The following is a 19631-nucleotide window of genomic DNA, read 5'->3' as shown; positions in this document are numbered from 1 at the left end:
TTCACTATGCTAGGGACGCGTGGCGGACGAACGGGCTGCGTATCTGGGTTTGTCTCATCATTCTGAGCAACTTTCATGTACAATGTTTTTCCGTCCGAGCTACGGTTTATTTTATATTGATTTTAAAAGATTTAAATCATGTTTAGCATTTATTTAATTAATTTAATTTAACATTATCCAGAATAGTGTTTGCTGATGTCAAATGATGTCTGCAGTCAACAGGGCGTTGACTGGGTCAAACTGACGTGTGGGACCCACCTCTCATACTCTGTTTAGGTTAACTAGGATTTAGCTAAACTAATTACTGTTTATCTAAACTAATTAGTTGATTAGATTAATAAATTATGATTAATTAACTTAATTGATTAATTAATTAGTTTAATTACTATTTATTTAATTATTGTTTTTAATTAATTTTCATTTTTTATAATGTTCTGGGGCGTGGGCCCCTTGGGTTAGTGGCACAGGTCAGCCAGCGCCACGGCTGGACACACGGGGCAGGGGCACGGGACCCCGGCGAGGCCATGGGTGGGCGCGCAAGCCGCGCTCGCTGGGAGGAAGCAAGGCAGGGGCGGACAGGGAGGTAGCAGCCACTGGAAACGGGCGGAGGCAGCAGCACCATGGCAGGCAGCGGGGCGGCCAAGCAGCGCCATGGCGTGAGCGCGGCCAGGCCACCGTGGCGGAAGGGGGTTCGGCACGGCGAGGTGCAAACAGCCGCGGGCAGGGGAGCGCCGGACGAGGCCGGTGCGGCATGGAGCGCGGTCTGGCAGGGACGACCATGCGCGGGAGGTTGCAGGCGCGCGCGATGAGGGTGCAGTGCCGCGGGCGGGGGCTCGCGGGGAGCGTGTGCGGAGGGCCGAAGGGGATGGGGTGGTCATTGGGGCGCGGTCGAAGGTGCGGCGAGCATGCGTTGGCACAGCGAAGGACGGTGTCGGGGCGCGTGCGGGACAGGGGGAGAGGGGAGGGCGAGGCCCTCACCGGCGTTGGCGGGCAGGGGTTCGGCATGGTTCGGTGGAGCCGTCGAGGGGAAGACGAGGACGGGGCGACGGACGAGGCGGAGGAGCTCCGGGCTGTGGTGACGAGCAGCGACGACGAGGTCTTCGGGTAGGGGTGGTGCCGCATGGCGACGACGAGCGGTTGCGACCCGGTGACGGGGGGAACGACGGAGAGGAGATGAGGACGGGGCGGTCCGGCGGGGGGCGCCATCGGGGTGGGCACCGGCATTCGGGCGCAGGGTAGCGCGGTCACCGGGGTTCCCTGCCCCTCGATCTGGATCGGAGGAGGGGTAGAGGGAGCGAGGGGGGCTTTGCTACATCTACGGTACAATTCTCACGGCGAGGAGGTTACGGGCAGACATGGACCAGTTAAAATCAGGAGGTGGGGTCAGTTTACAATCACGAGGGAAAGAATTTAAGTGGAGAGGACGACACATCCTTCCGTAAGATCAGTCCGTAGTGGTTTTCCCGTAAGTGTAGGATTTTTGGAGCGAGGGGAGTGGAGGGTGTCGCCTCGATCCAGTTTGGATCGGGAGGGGGAGAGGGAGTGGCGTCGTGGTGGAGTGGGAGTGGTTGCCCTATGGTTTCGGTCGACAGGGGAGGAAACGGGGAGTGGGGTGGGCCGGCCTGGTGGCCCAGAGGCTAGTTAGGCCGAAGCCCAGGGGGGCGGGAGGCTTCTTGTCTCTGCCTCTTTTTTTTATTTATTCTTTTGTGTTTCATTTCTAGTGTCCTTTTATTTTTACTTTTGTAAAATTTACCACTAGCACCTAACTTAGTATTTGTAAATATACTACCTCCACATTAATCCTTAACCCAAAATAATTTAATATTTTATAAAATTCAATAGGCATTTATTTCCCTTTATGTAATTGTTTTAACTACTGTTTAATTACTTTAGAGCCTTTATTCTCTTTATCATAGTTTGGTTTCCTCACCACAATTACCTATGATTTATCCGACACATTTATAACATTTTAGTTTTATTTTTGGAAAACTTTTGTTGTTTGCCTTAATTTCAAATTTGAATTTGAATCGTTTTTGAACTAACGTGAGATTAACAACAGCAACCATGGTGACGTGGCATCATTAACGCAGGATTAGTGTACGTAATTATCCGGGCGTCACAGTACCCATACCCGCAAAATATATGGGTAGGGTATGGGTATGAAATTTTGCTCATGGGTAAACAATGGATACCCAGAAAAATATAATTAGTGAAAATAAGTCCTATGACATGTGGGGTCAACATCCAACTCCTATGGCCCACCCTAAATCTCGTATTCCTTAAGTTGGCCATAGCTCATAGGCCACCACTGCTCCTATGTCCTATGTGACTCCTCGAAAAGATGAAATCTCGACTCTTCACTGTCGGACTCATGTCTCCACCTATCGATCCAGCGACCCCCCATTCCGACCACTGCCTCCCACCGCGATGGGCTTCCACCAATCGTTGATCATACTCGATGGATGCCTTGAAGAGTCCACTCACCGGAGGAGCCCGCGTTAGTGCTGCTCGTCCATCATCACTTAAATTTTAAACTCATTTCTCTAACTTTCAAAAAATTCAATGTTATATATTGTACCCACCGGGTACCCATTCAGTATAGCATACCCGATGGGTATGGGCATGGGTACCAATTTATGCCCACGGGTATTGAAGTGGGTGGGTATAGAAATTTTCTATGGGTATGGGTTTGGGCAGAAGGTGGTTGTACTCGCCCATACCCTACCCATTTCCATCCCAAGATGTAGTCAACACTACTAGTCACCCACAGGTACCAATCTAAGGTTCTAGTACAAAGACTGAACACAAGAGATGAATTAGGGTTTGAGAGGAGATGGTGCTGTTGAAGATGTTTATGACTTATATACCAGAAGATGGGCACTAGAGGTGGCCCGAGGAGGGCACAACCCACCAGGGCACGCCTGGGCTGCCTGACGCGCCTAGGTGGGTTGTGCCCACCTGGTGGGCCCTCTCTAGTAGTTATTTGCTCCAGTATTTTTCATATATTCCAAAACAATTCTCCGTAACTTTTCATCTCATTTGGAGATGTGCAGAATAGGTAGCCCTAATGTAGCTTTTTCAGGTCCAGAATCCCAGCTGCTGGCATTCTCCCTGTTTGTGTAAACCTTGCATATTATGAGAGAAAAGGCATTAGAATTACTCCATAAAGCATTATTATGCATAAAAACATTGTAAATAATAGTAGGAAAACATGATGCAAAATGGACGTATCACATATCCCCGTTGAGGTAACTTAGTGTTATAGGAAGATTCTCCGGTTTCATGTTACTCAGAAATAGTTTGGTAATAAGACTTGATCAACCTTATTAATGGACTCTTTTTGAGGGGCATGTGGTCGATGAATTCAGTAAGCACAACTTTCTATACCTACTATTTGCTCTCTTTAGTTTTAGTTAAATACAATAAATTGCCATGATTATCCTATTTTCTGAATTATACGTGCAATAAATACTGGCCCAAAATAGAAGTGCTCGGAATTACGTAAAATTTAACATGAATTTTTCTGGACTATTTGAGAATATCTGGCAATGAAAACAACCCATAGGGATGCTCTAGGTGCCCACAAGGCACCAGGGCGCGCCCTGGTGCTTGTGTGCTCCACAGGGACCCCCTCACTTATCCCTTTTGCTCACCTCGTCTCTTACCTCTAGAAAAAACTGTTGGTAGCTTTCTCCCTCAAGTTCTTGCTCCAAAACCTGAGATTTTTTATCTATTTGCTTGGAGCTCCATTTCTGAAACTGTTTTGGTGGGTCACTCCTTGGTATGGGACTCCTCCATTGCTCCAATTAGTTTTTGTTTTGTGGATTATATTCTGCATGATTTGCTACTCTTGGTGCTGCTGAAAATGAGCTTGCATGTTGAATTATTTGAGTTCCAAGTAGTTTAAATGCTTGATATAGCCTCTAGACATCCATATGAGTAGTTGCTACCAATCTTGTGAAGTTTTATTGAGATCATTTTGTGGCCCAAAAATTTCAGAAATTTGTTCATAGAAAAAAATTGATTTCTTCCAAAGGAGTTCCTCGAAACGGAACACCAAGGGAATCATTGGGGACTCCTCGGATAGTGACCTCAACACTCCGCATAGGATGGAAGTCCGGCCATGCGAATGGGCGCACACTGCCTTCATGAACGAAGCCAGATTCTACTAAGAGTTCACACAGTCTGTTGCAAATGTCGGATTGACCAACTTCCTTGTAGATGAGTGTGACCAGCACCACATCCTTAGAAATTCCTGAAGGAAATATTCCCTAGAGGCAATAATAAAGTTGTTATTTTATATTTCCTTATTCATGATAAAGGTTTATTATTCATGCTAGAATTGTATTGATCAGAAACCTTAATACATGTGTGAATACATAAACAAACACCATGTCCCTAGTGAGCCTCTACCAGACTACCTCGTTGATCAAAGATGGTTAAGGCTTCCTAACCATGGACATGAGTTGTCATTTGATAACGGGATCACATCATTTGGAGAATGATGTGATGGACAAGACCAATCCATTAGCTTAGCATAATGATCGTTCAGTTTTATTGCTATTGCTTTCTTCATGTCAAATACATATTCCTTCGACTATCAGATTATGCAACTCCCAGATATCGGAGGAATGCCTTTTGCGCTATCAAACGTCACAACATAACTGGGTGATTATAAAGATGCTCTACAGGTATCTCCGAAGGTGTTTGTTGAGTTGGCATAGATTGAGATTAGGATTCGTCACTCCGAGTTTCGGAGAGGTATCTCTGGCCCTCTCGGTAATACACATCATAAGCTTGCAAGCAAATGACTAAGGAGTTAGTCACGAGGTGATGTATTATGGAACAAGTAAAGAGACTTGCTGGTAACGATATTGAACTAGTTATGAAGATGCCGACGATCGAATCTCGGGCAAGTAACATATAGACAGACAAAGGGAATAACGTATGTTGTCATAACGGTTCGACCAATAAAGATCTTCGTGAAATATGTAGGAGCCAATATGGGCATCTAGGTTCCACTATTCGTTATTTACCGGAGAGATGTCTCGGTCACGTCTACATAGTTCTTGAACCTGTAGGGTCCACATGCTTAACGTTCGTTAGCGATATAGTATTATATAAGTTATGTGATTTGGTGACCGAATGTTGTTTGGAGTCCCGGATGAGATCACGGACATGACGAGGAGTCTTGAAATGGTCGAGAGGTAAAGGTTTATATATATATATATATATATATATATATATATATATATATATATATATATATATGTACATCTGGGCTATTCTGTTTCGCGTAACAGAATATTATTCTGTTACCCTACTTGAACTGATGGTTTTAGCCTTTTAGGCGGTTGAACTGACGAATTCGAGCGGCTGAACTAATACTTTCATTTCTATTGAAAATCGCCTTCTTTAGTTCCAAAAAAACTTGCAATTTATTTTTGTCGGAACGGGGCGTGTAATATATCGTTGGAAAGCTCTTGACATCTATATTACAAGTATATTGAACGTTTTTGCAAAATCATTATGATTTAACGGCAGTTTTGAAAAACCCCGTTTTTTTCAAAACCGAAAATGTGAATCGTATTTTGGACTTAATTTTCAAATGCTTTGTCGGAATTGAGCAAATAAGACGGCATTAGAAAGCTGGTGAAAATCCGCTTCTTCCATATATCTAAAGTTTTTTCAAATTTTATATGATTTAAAAGTAATTTGAAAAACGGTGAAATTCTAGGCGAAACGTATTTTCGCGATTTTTTGCAAACGATTTGTCGGATTGATGCAGATGATACGGCGTTGGAAAGCTATGGAAAATGCGCAACTTTTTCTTATAGAAATGTTTTTCTAATTCCTTACGGTTTAGACTCGAATTCGAATACAGTCAAATTTGATTGTGAACGCAATTTTTTTAAAAGTTTGTCGAAATGGGGCAAATAATATATCGTTGGAAAGCTTTCGAAAGTACGAAACTTAGTCATGTTGAATGTTTTCTCAAATTTGCAACTATTGAAGAGTAATTTGGATTACCGTGAAACCCATCGTGTTGTTTTTCTGTCAGAAAAAAAAGGTACTTGTACTGATGTATCTTTCACAGTGTAATTTTGTAAGGTTTCAAAAAAAGAGTATTTAAACTTATGTCCGTATGGTTTTCTAGTAAGCGCGTTTTCACAAACTAGACTTTATTTTTGTTTTTTTGTATGATTTTCCTCGTAAAAGACTAGACTTTACTTTGTTTATTTTTTCGGTATGGTTTTCCTCATAATTTTTCGATGGTCGGTATCATAGTCAGCGGACTTACATGGTTTATATCGTTGAACTGAATGATATTAAGAAATTTTTTCATGTGTTCCTTTTTTTAACTCAATTTCCTCGTTACAGAATATTATGAAGTATGCGCGTTCTGGTGTTTTCGAACTCCCCTGATGATAATACATGAACTATGTGACATGATTTCTTCTTGAGCTTTCTTTTTTATGTGTTTAATAAACAATGTACAAAATTAGGACCAATTCTCATCGGGATAAGAACAATATAGTGCACACATAATATTTTTTGATTTCCTCAAGCTTGCTACACACTGAAGTGAAAACCAAAGGTCAGGTAAACTAAAAAGCACATGGAATATAAACTCTTCAGTCAGTAAGCTCCACTGGATCCTGTAGCTCCAGGTCCATGAGCTTTATGTGAACTTTGTCCATTCACACACATGACCCCCTCCTCCATTCATTTACGTGGACTTTTCCTGAGAAACAAATTGTGAAGTCTATCTGTTCACCATGGATGTCATCACTACAAAACATAGAAATATAGATGAATGGAAGGGGTGTGGAGGTGATATTTCTACGCATCACATCTGGTAACAAAAATTGAGAGGAAATACTAGTGAATTTGAACTTATGGTCTCTCGAGATATGAACTGATTGTGTTACAAGAACACGCACAAAATCCAACGAAGCTGATATAAGTACATGTTAAAAGTATAATCAAGTTTATGTATATTAACCAAGAGAAGTTCAAAAGAAGCTTTCAAAAAGTTTGTATTAAAAAGATGTATTCTTCATAACATCTGGTGAGGAGGACCATACATGGAAAATTGGGAATGTAGTTGCGGCCTGCAGGACATACCGCATACAGGGCACACTAGTACTGATGAATTTTTCCTTGCACCACAGATCTTGGAAACCATTTAGTTTAGCTATCAACATCGGCACACATGCTCGCATGCCACAGGACGCACCAATGCATGCACCAGCGGACGCACACAACAAGCCCACAGTACGCACACATGCACCAATTGGCACATCAGAAGTGACCTGCACTTCATTAGATGTAGCTATATGAAAAACCACTTAGATCACAGTTTCCAATCAAAAAATTACTATAGACAAAACCAAGCTGTATGCAAGACATAATTGCAAAATATAATCATCATGTATGTTGTATGGATCAACTACCAACATATATCAACAAAGAAAGATCGACACATATACTGCATTGCACACACACACACACGTCGTATTGTTATATGTACTTTTCACGAACTGATGATAGTTCATGTACTGAACTGGAAAAACCAGACATGATTTCTTGCTTCAATGCATGGTTGCTATTTTTAATTTGATGCATGTTGCATTATAGAACTACCACTAGTTTGCAAGTTGAACATTTTGGTACTTCTAATTTCTTTTTTGCATAGTTTACTGGCAAAATCTTCACGACAAAACAACACATCTGCATTAATTATGCACTACAAGAATTAACAAATAGAAAGGAAAGTGGTGAGAGATTTCGTTTGAACAAAAGAGTAGTGCAAATATATCACTGAAACAAGTTCTAAGAAATTTGCACAAGCAAGCAGCACAACAGAGAGAAAAGTCGTGTATGGCTATCAGGCACAACTTCTATATGTAGAAGGACTAGTAAGGTCTCAAGAATCAACTACATTTTTCAGTCAACTCTATATTCATCAGCACTAGTATGACTTCACAAGAAATTCAAAATTGTAGCCACACACGCCCCAAACTTACAGAATTTTTTTCTCCGAACCTATTTAGTGATATATCTAAACTTACAGGATTTTGAAGCGTGAACTAATGATTTTTTTGCTCAAGGACCCAAGAATTCTGTAGCATCACACGCGTTATGCATGTTTAGGTAAACGGAGATGCCAACTTTCTCCATATAGTTACTTCTAGCTCCCAGCAAAATTTGTAAAATGGAAGGCAGATAAGTCTAGCTACTCTATTATGAAGCTCACCTTCATACTTGAGAGACCAATGAACCACTGATGAAGGGGCTCCCTGGGGCCGCTCCCTATATCCAGCCGAAAAAAGACCGACGATAATGGTGCATGAACCAGTACGACTGTCGTGGGGCAGGAACCATGACGACGGTGGCCTGATCATTGAAAAAATCCAGGGCAGAGCATGGAGTGGCCTGCACGCAGCTCTTCTCGTGAACAGCGGCGGAGGGTGCAGTTGTACTGCCGAGATGAAGATCCTCGCCCACCTGCTGCTCCATAACAAATGTTTATACTGCATATTTCCATAAATATTAGCTTTTTCTTTGGCAACAAAGAAACATCAAAAAGGATATTTCATTTCTTGTAAGCATATCAACAAACAGCTTGATAGCAGCAGGAATGGAACAAGTTCTTGCCATTGGGAACCTGCCCACTTGCGTGATCTGACGTCCACTTGTGCGAGTAGAACTGACGGACACACCGTCGGGGACCTTCCCACTGTGCGAGATCGAACTGAACCCGTTCGTGATGCCAAGGCCGACTAAACTTACTGTCTCTCGAGATCTGAACCGATTGTGTTACAAGTATACACACAGATACAAACGAGCTCATGTGAGTACATGTTAAAAAGATAATCGAGTTCACGTATATTAATTGGAGAAGTTAAAACAGAAACTTTTTATAAAAATGTACTATTTTTGCTATAACAACTATAGTCATCTTGCCAACCATGTATATTTAACCGGTTAAAAAGATAATCAAGTTCATGTATATTAAGAGAAGTTCAAAAAGAAACTTTTAATAATTAACAACTATATTCATCTTGCCACCCATTCAGTTTTTGCTTTAACAAAATTCACACATTTAAAAAGTTTGTACTAGCATGGGGAAGCCTCAGTTCTTTGACAAAAACTCCCATGTTCTTTGACAGTTTAAATTTTGTCTGAACTTACTAGTTTCCTGATTTCAAACTTATAGAATTTTATACCCCAAACTTCTACATGTTTCTTTAATTTATCTGGAACAAAAACCGAGGGAGTCTGCCCTCAAGAATTACACGAAAGAGAAAAACCATAGGTGTGAACTTATCTGGAGGCTTTTGTCGAACGGAGGAGACGAGATGATGCAGGAGCAAAACCCGACTCCTTGAATATACAATAGTTATGCTGTCAATACTTCTTTTGAGTTCTTATTTCTGAACCTTCCCAGTAGTAATACTTGTACTATGCGATACAAAATTCTGTCGTTGAGCAACTGATCTCGAAACAAAAACACTCCTATAGTGCACACACCAAATCATGATAAAAATAGCGGCAGCAAGAAGCAATAACGAGCCACACCTGCACGTGTTTTTGAGAGTGAAAGTTGTACGCAGGCATGAACTTCAATACTTCATCCTGTTTCTTTGTTGAGCACATGTGCATATATTGGAAAAGAAATTTATTTCATACAATTTTTTTGTGAGCACAAATGGAACACAGTCCTCTCTCAAGCATTAGAATGAACACCCACGGGGCACAATGCCACTCATTCTGTAGTAGCACAATAAGCATCAAATTCTTCCCAAGTTTCTTTAGTTCATGTAATAGCAAAAGCAGCAGCTAATCAGTCACCGCTTACTCACCTCGCCGGAGTAAATACCAGAGGTAGAGAGAGGAGGCCGAAGAGCCAATGCACCTGTGCACGCAACATTTCTGAACTTGATCCAAACATTAATGTTAGTAATTCCCAAGTTTTCGCATCTGTATTCACTATGGTGATGTGTTTGTACTGCCAAAAAATACGCGAGAGCACAAAGTAAACACTTTAAAAAATTGGTGCTCACAGGAATAGTGAAAAACACCTAAAGGGCATGAAAAACAATCATATAAACATGTTCTTTTTGCATCTTCCCAAACTACTCAATCAGCATAACACACATGTACGCATTTTAATAGCAGAAGCAAAGAAAGAGAGATATTGCTGTGAGAGAGTGTCATTGACGCAGCGGACAACCTGGAGAACCGTTGTAGGAGTCCTCTTTTTGCACCAGCTTGCTCCACGACCCGACACGGCGCATTGGTGTCTTCAAAGTGGACGATGTTAGAGGAAGGGCAGGAGCCAGAGGAAGACCTATAGAAAAATCAAGAGAGAAATTTTGGGGAGAAAAACATTACAAGTTTGCAACCATTCTACAATTAAGTTTGTATGGCTAGTAGCTATCCAGGATTTTAAGTGAACTCTCAGTAAAAGTAATTTTGTACTTCCCATGTAGTAATACAAGGACTTGTTGTCACATGTATTTTTTTGTCATCCACAACACAACAACGCACTACCAGAATAAATGACGCTGCTGACGGTGTTAGCTGTGCTGACAGCCCTCATCGACATAGATGGAGATACACCGACGGCCGGGGAAAAGCCGTAGGCGTACAGAAGCCATCGGGAAAACTTCGTCTATGCCGACGGGCACCGTCGGCGTAGATTAGCCGCCGGCATCTCCCCCACTATACCTACGGGGACCGTCGACATATATACGCCGTCGACACACATATGGGCCCGCCGACCCAGGACCGGATGGGGAGTTGACGCCGTCACCACCATGCCGACGGCCCTGACGGAGGCCGTCGGCATAGTTAGTACACTTTTTTTTAGTTGTCAGAAAACACGTGTGCTATCTACGCCGACGGCCTGGCCATCGGCATATCTGTGGTCTATATATGCCGACGGCCAAACCGTCGGCATATATGTTTAAATCTAATATATATAGACTTAAACATACATAAATTATATGTTTTTTTATTTCTGTGGTCTATATATGTTTTTTATTTCTTATTTTATATTTTTAAAATTTAGACTTAATTAGTTTAAATCTAATTTATATAGACTTAAACATACAGAAATTATATATGGATTTTAGGCAGAATTTTCCCTATATTATGAATATTCGGTATGTTTTTACTTTTGAGTACGTTAAAATGTAACCTCATGTAATTTTTCATATAGGTCCTTATACTTAGTAAAAATCACAAATAATTCATACTTCCATAGATTTTGACAACTTTTAAATGACTTTTTATCATAATCTCGCACCGCCTTGTAGCAATGCCATCGAAACACCGTACCAGGTCCTGATGCGTGTGTCAATGTGTTGTGACATGTGTAGACGCCCTTCTTGGGCTCCGAGGTGTGCCCCCCTCTACGAACAGCAGAGCCGTCGTCACTTGGAGGGGGGAATCGTGCGCGTCGGGTAGAACCGGAGGGAATATATTTGTTGGTTGGGTCCAGACCGTGTTCGGGATTCTTCCTATGGGCTAACCAATCGCAACCAGGTGGAAGAGTACACTGGTCAAAGACCGTCCGGTGAAAGTCAAAGGCTAGATCATCGTGCCGACGCGTAGACCCGACGCGTCCGTTTCCCCCTCCAAGTGTCGGCGGCGGGGCCGTCCGTGAGGGGGGGCACACCCCGGAGACGCGTGCCGGGCGTTTGCAACCACCACAACACTTCCAGACTTGTGAGAGGCCGCCCACGCAAGATTTGGCGGCATGCTATCCCCCGGAGGCCGCCGGCCACAGTCGTAGACGCGTGAAGAGCAATCCGCGTAGAGGGAATTTTTCGGAAACTTTTGCATCACCAAAAAACATGAAAAATTACCATCGTTCCTATAGCACATGTGCCCACGTCGTGCAAAAAAACTCATGATTTTATCGCGCTCCGAGTATTTAATAATATTCATGCCGCATCATTACCGCAAAACGTCTACTACCGTGTCATCGCCGTCCGTGAGGGGGGACACACCCCGGAGATGCGTGCCGCCTCTTCGAACATGCCACTACACCACCCCGCATGTATGAGGGCCCGGTGCGATGCTCCGGTGGCATTGCTACCCCCCAGGGCCCCCGTCCCGCCTAACCCTGTAGCGTTGGACCACGGGATCTAGCCCTTTGACTTTGCACGGACGGGCTTTGAGCAGTGGACCTCCCCACCCGGTTGTGTTAGGTCAGCCCATAGGAACACTTTGGAGCAACATCCGGGCCAGACCCACAGCAATATCCACTCCGTGTAGACCCGACGCATCCGTTTCCCCCCTCCAGGTGCCGACGGCGGCGCCGTCCGTGAGGGGGGGCACACCCCGGAGACGCGTGTCGGGTGTTTGCAACCGCCAGAACACTTCCAGACTTGTGAGAGGCCGCCCACGCAAGATTTGGCGGCATGCTAGCCCCCGGAGGTCACCAGCCACAGTCGTAGACGCGCGAAGAGCAATCCGTGTAGAGGGAATTTTTCGGATACTTCTCCATCACCAAAAATTATGAAAAATTACCATCGTTCCTATAGCACATGTGCCCATGTCGTGCAAAAAAACTCATGATTTTATCGCACTCCGAGTATTTAATAATATCCACGCCTCATCGTTACCACAGAACGTCTACTACCATGTCATCACCGTCCGTGAGGGGGGCCACACCCCGGAGACGCGTGCCGCCTCTTCGGACATACCACCACACCACCCCGCATGTATGAGGGCCCGGTGCGACGCTCCGGTGGCATTGCTACCCCCCAGGGCCCCCGTCCCGCCTAACCCTGTAGCGCTTGACCACGGGATCTAGCCCTTTGACTTTGCACTGACGGGCTTTGAGCAGTGGACCTCCCCACCCGGTTGTGTTAGGTCAGCCCATAGGAACACTTTGGAGCAACATCCGGGCCAGTACCATAGCAATATCCCCTCCGTGTAGACCCGACGCGTCCATTTCCCCCCTCCAGGTGCCGGCGGCGGCGCCGTCCGTGAGGGGGGGCACACCCCGGAGACGCGTGCCGGGCGTTTGCAACCGCCGCAACACTTCCAGACTTGTGAGAGGCCGCCCACGCAGGATTTGGCGGCATGCTAGCCCCCGGAGGCCGCCGGCCACAGTCATAGACGCGCGAAGAGCAATCCGCGTAGAGGGAATTTTTCGGAAATTTCTGCATCACCAAAAAATATGAAAAATTACCATCATTCCTATAGCATATGTGCCCACGTCGTGCAAAAAACTCATGATTTTATCGCGCTCCGAGTATTTAATAATATACATGTCGCATCGTTACCGCAAAATGTCTACTACCGTGTCATCGCCGTCCATGAGGGGGGGCACACCCCGGAGACGCGTGCCGCCTCTTCGGACATGCCACCACACCAGCCGCACGTATGAGGGCCCGGTGCGACACTCCGATGGCATTGCTACCCCCAGGGCCCCCGTCCCGCCTAACCCTGTAGCGTTTGACCACGGGATCTAGCCCTTTGACTTTGCACGGACGGGCTTTGAGCAGTGGACCTCCCACCCGGTTGTGTTCGGTCAGCCCATAGGAACACTTTGGATCAACATCCGGGCTAGACCCACAGCAATATCCCCTCCGTGTAGACCTGACGCGTCCGTTTCCCCCCTCCAGGTGCCGGCGGCGGCGCCGTCCGTGAGGGGGGCACACCCCGGAGACGCGTGCCGGGCGTTTGCAACCGCCACAACACTTCCAGACTTGTGAGAGGCCGCCCATGCAAGATTTGGCGGCATGCTAGCCCCCGGAGGCCGCCGGCCACAGTCGTAGACGCGCGAAGAGCAATCCGCGTAGAGGGAATTTTTCAGAAACTTCTGCATCACCAAAAAATATGAAAAATTACCATCGTTCCTATAGCACATGTGCCCACGTCATGCAAAAAAACTCATGATTTTATCAGGCTCCGAGTATTTAATAATATTCACGCCGCATCGTTACCGCAGAACGTCTACTACCGTGTCATCACCGTCCGTGAGGAGGGCCACACCCCAGAGACGCGTGCCGCCTCTTCAGACATGCCACCACACGACCCCGCATGTATGAGGGCCCGGTGCGACGCTCCGGTGGCATTGCTACCCCCAGGGCCCCCGTCCCGCCTAAGCCTGTAGCGTTTGACCACGGGATCTAACCCTTTTACTTTGCACGGACGGTCTTTGAGCAGTGGACCTCCCCACCCGGTTGTGTTAGGTCAGCCCATAGGAACACTTTGGAGCAACATCCAGGCCAGTACCACAGCAATATCCCCTCCGTGTAGACCCGACGCGTCCGTTTCCCCCTCTAGGTGCCGGCGGCAGCGCCGTCCGTGAGGGGGGCACACCCCGGAGACCCGTGCCAGGCGTTTGCAACCGCCACAACACTTCCAGACTTGTGAGATGCCGCCCACGCAAGATTTGGCGGCATACTAGCCCCCGGAGGCCGCCGGCCATAGTCGTAGACGCGCGAAGAACAATCCGCGTAGAGGGAATTTTTCGGAAACTTCTGCATCACCAAAAAATATGAAAAATTACCATTGTTCCTATAGGACATGTGCCCACGTCGTGCAAAAACGCTCATGATTTTATCACGCTCCGAGTATTTAATAATATTCACGCCACATCGTTACCGCAGAACGTCTACTACCGTGTCATCGCCGTACGTGAGGGGGGCCACACCCCGGAGACGCGTGCCACCTCTTCGGACATGCCACCACACCACCCCGCATGTATGAGGGCCCAGTGCGATGCTCCGGTGGCATTGCTACCCCCAGGGCCCCCGTCCCGCCTAACCCTGTAGCGTTTGACCACGGGATCTAGCCCTTTGACTTTGCACGGACGGGCTTTGAGTAGTGGACCTCCCCACCCGGTTGTGTTAGGTTAGCCCATAGGAACACTTTGGAGCAACATCCGGGCCAGTACCACAGCAATATCCCCTCCGTGTAGACCCGACGCGTCCATTTCCCCCCTCCAGGTGCCGGCGACGGCGCCGTCCGTGAGGGGGCGCACACCCCGGAGACGCGTGCCGAGCGTTTGCAACCGCCACAACACTTTCAGACTTGTGAGAGGCCGCCCACGCAAGATTTGGCGGCATGCTAGCCCCCGGAGGCCGCCAGCCACAGTCATAGACGCGCGAAGAGCAATCCGCGTAGAGGGAATTTTTCTGAAATTTCTGCATCACCAAAAAATATGAAAAATTATCATCGTTCCTATAGCATATGTGCCCACGTCGTGCAAAAAACTCATGATTTTATCGCGCTCCGAGTATTTAATAATATACATGCCGCATCGTTACCGCAAAATGTCTACTACCGTGTCATCGCCGTCCATGAGGGGAGCACACCCCGGAGACGCGTGCCGCCTCTTCGGACATGCCACCACACCACCCCGCATGTATGAGGGCCCGGTGCGACACTCCGATGGCATTGCTACCCCCAGGGCCCCCGTCCCGCCTAACCCTGTAGCGTTTGACCACGGGATCTAGCCCTTTGACTTTGCATGGACGGGCTTTGAGCAGTGGACCTCCCACCCGGTTGTGTTCGGTCAGCCCATAGGAACACTTTGGATCAACATCCGGGCTAGACCCACAGCAATATCCCCTCCGTGTAGACCCGACGCGTCCGTTTCCGCCCTCCAGGTGCCGGCGGCGGCGCCGTCCGTGAGGGGGGGCACACCACGGAGACGCGTGCCGGGCGTTTGCAACCGCCACAACACTTCTAGACTTGTGAGAGGCCGCCCACGCAAGATTTGGCGGCATGCTAGCCCCCGGAGGCCGCCGGCCACAGTCGTAGACGCGCGAAGAGCAATCCGCGTAGAGGGAATTTTTCGGAAACTTCTGCATCACCAAAAAATATGAAAAATTACCATCGTTCCTATAGCACATGTGCCCACGTCGTGCAAAAAAACTCATGATTTTATCAGGCTCCGAGTATTTAATAATATTCACGCCGCATCGTTACCGCAGAACGTCTACTACCGTGTCATCACCGTCCGTGAGGGGGGACACACCCCGGAGACGTGTGCCGCCTCTTCAGACATGCCACCAAACGACCCCGCATGTATGAGGGCCCGGTGCGACGCTCCGGTGGCCTTGCTACCCCCAGGGTGAAAGATCGTGGATGTCGCCTAGAGGGGGGGGTGAATAGGCGTTTTAAAATAATTACGGTAGAGGCTCGAACAAATGCGGAATAAACCTAGCGGTTAATTTGTCAAGCACAAAACCTACAACAACTAGGCTCACCTATGTGCACCAACAACTTATGCTAAGCAAGGTAAGCAACAAAGTGATAGCAAGATATATGACAAATAACAATATGGCTATCACAAAGTAAAGTGCATAAGTAAAGGGCTCGGGTAAGAGATAACCGAGGCACGAGGAGACGATGATGTATCCCGAAGTTCACACCCTTGCGGATGCTAATCTCCGTTTGGAGCGGTGTGGAGGCACAATGCTCCCCAAGAAGCCACTAGGGCCACCGTAATCTCCTCACGCCCTCGCACAATGCAAGATGCCGTGATTCCACTAAGGGACCCTTGAGGGCGGTCACCGAACCCGTACAAATGGCGACCCTTGGGGGCGGTCACCGAACCCGTACACTTTGGCAACCCTTGGGGGCGGTCACCGGTACCCGTCAAATTGCTCGGGGCAATCTCCACAACCTAATTGGAGACCCCGACGCTTGCCCGGAGCTTTACACCACAATGATTGAGCTCCGAACACCACCAACCGACTAGGGGGCCCAAGCACCCAAGATAAACAAGCTCAAGGGCACCAAGCACCCAAGAGTAATAAGCTTCTCAACTTGTAACTTCCACGTATCACGTGGAGAACTCAAACCGATGCACCAAATGCAATGGCAAGGGCACACGGAGTGCCCAAGTCCTTCTCTCTCAAATCCCACCGAAGCAACTAATGCTAGGGAGGAAAATGAGAGGAAGAACAAGAAGGAGAACACCAAGAACTCCAAGAACTAGATCCAAGGGGCTCCCCTCACATAGAGGAGAAAGTGATTGGTGGAAATGTGGATCTAGATCTCCTCTCTCTTTTCCCTCAAAAACTAGCAAGAATCCATGGAGGGATTGAGAGTTAGCAAGCTCGAAGAAGGTCAACAATGGGGGAAGAACACGAGCTCAAAAAGATAAGGTTGAATGGGGAAGAAGACCCCCTTTTATAGGAGCTCCCGAATCCAACCGTTATGCTCACAGCCCGCACAGAGCGGTACTACCGCTCCGAGGAGCGGTACTACCGCTAGGGCGGTAGAACCCCTTCGAAACACAACAGCGAGGAGGCAAAAAGGCCAAAAGAACCTTCGGAGCGGTAGTACCGCTCGACCTCACGGTACTACCGCTCGACCTCACGGTACTACCGCAAATGGTAGCGGTACTACTGCTTGCGAGCGGTACTAAAAAAATACTTCTGTGCCTACTTCCGCTGAGCAAAACACGAGATTTTGGTCCGGAGCGGTACTACCGCTTAGGAGTCGCGGTAGTACTTCTCTGGTGCGGTACTACCGCTCCGGAGCCGCGGTAGTACCGCTCTGGAGCGGTAGTAAAAAATTACATCCGCTCTAGTCGCGGTAGTACCGCTGCAGCCTTTACCAAAACAACCACAACTTTTGCATCCGGACTCCGAATTCGATGAAACCAAGTTTGTTGGAAAGCTAGCGACAAGGGCTAACACAATCTTGAAAGAAATACCAATAATAAGCAAATGAGAAAAGGCCCAAAAGAAAAAGGTGAGAACCCTTCCTCGGATAAGACCGGTAAAACCTCCAACACCGAAAACATCATAGAAGACGTATGCAAACTCCGTTTTCGATGAACTCAAGCTTGTCATCAAGATGACCAAAAGCTCCAAATCTCACAAGGAGAAGAACCAAACAAGAACCAATAAAGATGATGCAAGGATGCAATGGTTTGAGCTCTCTACGAACGATACGATCAAGCAACTCATCGAGAGCCCCCTTTGATAGTACGGCAATCGATCCTATAAATCGGTCTCCCACAACTACCATGAGACCGGTAAAATAGAAAACCTATCAAGGGCAAACCTTTGCCTTGCACAAAATCCACTTGAGCTAGATGATGATGATCTACTCCTCCTCAAGATGGACCACCTTTCTTGATTGCGTTGGCTCGATGAAGACTAGTTGATTGCTCCCCCATACTCCACTATGGGTGAGCCACTCTTCCGTTCATCTTCACAAGTCCATTGTCACCACAATGGACGGAAAGCTTCAAGCACTTGATCTCTTCATGATACATCACTTGAACTTGCACACCGCAACCTAACCCCATAAAGAACTCTCACGAAGACCATGGGTTAGCACACAAAGTGTAATGACAATGCTTACCATACCATGGGACTTGATCCCTCGGTACGTCTTGTGCGCTTTGTGTGTTGACTCTTTTCAACTCTCTTCATTTGGATGATGTCTTGAAGGTGGACATGAATGATCACACAATCTTATTCTTCAAGACATGCTTGCAATAAGCTCAACACTCGCATGACCAATCTTTGGATGATTCCTTAATAGCACCTTGGTCAACTCAAACTCTCCTTGAAACCAACACATGGACTCCAAGAAAAGCCTATGGACAAACCCTTCAAATACAACTCAAGGAAACCATTAGTCCATAGAGATTGTCATCAATTACCAAAACCAAACATGGGGGCACCGCATGTTCTTTCAATCTCCCCCATTTTGGTAATTGATGACAATCACTTTCAAGAGAGTTTATACAAGGAATTATGCATCACCATGCAATGCAACAACCAATGATGCATGAGAATGAGATGCAAATACTAAGGAACAAAACCAAAGCACGAGGAGATAACTCTCTAAACTTCTCCACAAAACTCTCTGAAACTTCTCCCCCATTGGCATCGATTGCCAAAATGGGTGAAAAGCTTAGAAGGCCAAAATAAAAGGTGTTCCTCCATAAATTGTGTATTTCTCAACAAGATAGTGGAATGCAATACACATATCCAATTGCCGATACTTGGAGGAAGACAAACTATATTGAGGCCCAAAGATTGCAAAAGAATGATATGCCACAAGGACATAACAAAGAGAGAACCAAGTAATCGAGCAAACAAAAAATACCAAATGAAGCAAGCAATCAAATGATATCAATTGAACCAACTAGACCAAGGATCCTATGAGCCACATGAATGAAGGATATTATGATGAGCAAAGGAGTGTTCTAAAGAAGCTAGAGAAGCTCCCCATGATTTGTGCACACAAAAGAAATTTTGAATTTGAATACAAAGTGCACAAAATAGGATCATAGCTCCCCCAAAATCAATAGAAACTCACATCCAGTGCAAGTGAGCATATAGGAAACAAAGCCTAGCGCTTGCAACAAGCACATGGTTGAGTAACATGTAAAAGAGACAACTTAAGAAAGGGCTCAACCAAAATGATGTGTGTGAGTCATGGCGAAGCACTTGAGAGGACTAAAAATAGAATGAGCATTAAGCATCAACATAGTCTTGAAAGAATGAGGCACACGATGCAAGGCCTATCATTCCCACACACAACTAGCAAATGGGTTCACAAGCTTACTAATAAGCATATAAAGAACCTATGCTTGTGACAACCCGTGGTGAAGATAGAAGATGAAA

This window comes from Triticum aestivum, chromosome 3A (genome assembly GCF_018294505.1).
Source record: "Triticum aestivum cultivar Chinese Spring chromosome 3A, IWGSC CS RefSeq v2.1, whole genome shotgun sequence".
In the NCBI taxonomy this organism is placed as follows: domain Eukaryota; kingdom Viridiplantae; phylum Streptophyta; class Magnoliopsida; order Poales; family Poaceae; genus Triticum; species Triticum aestivum.
This window is presented reverse-complemented; position numbering follows the sequence as displayed.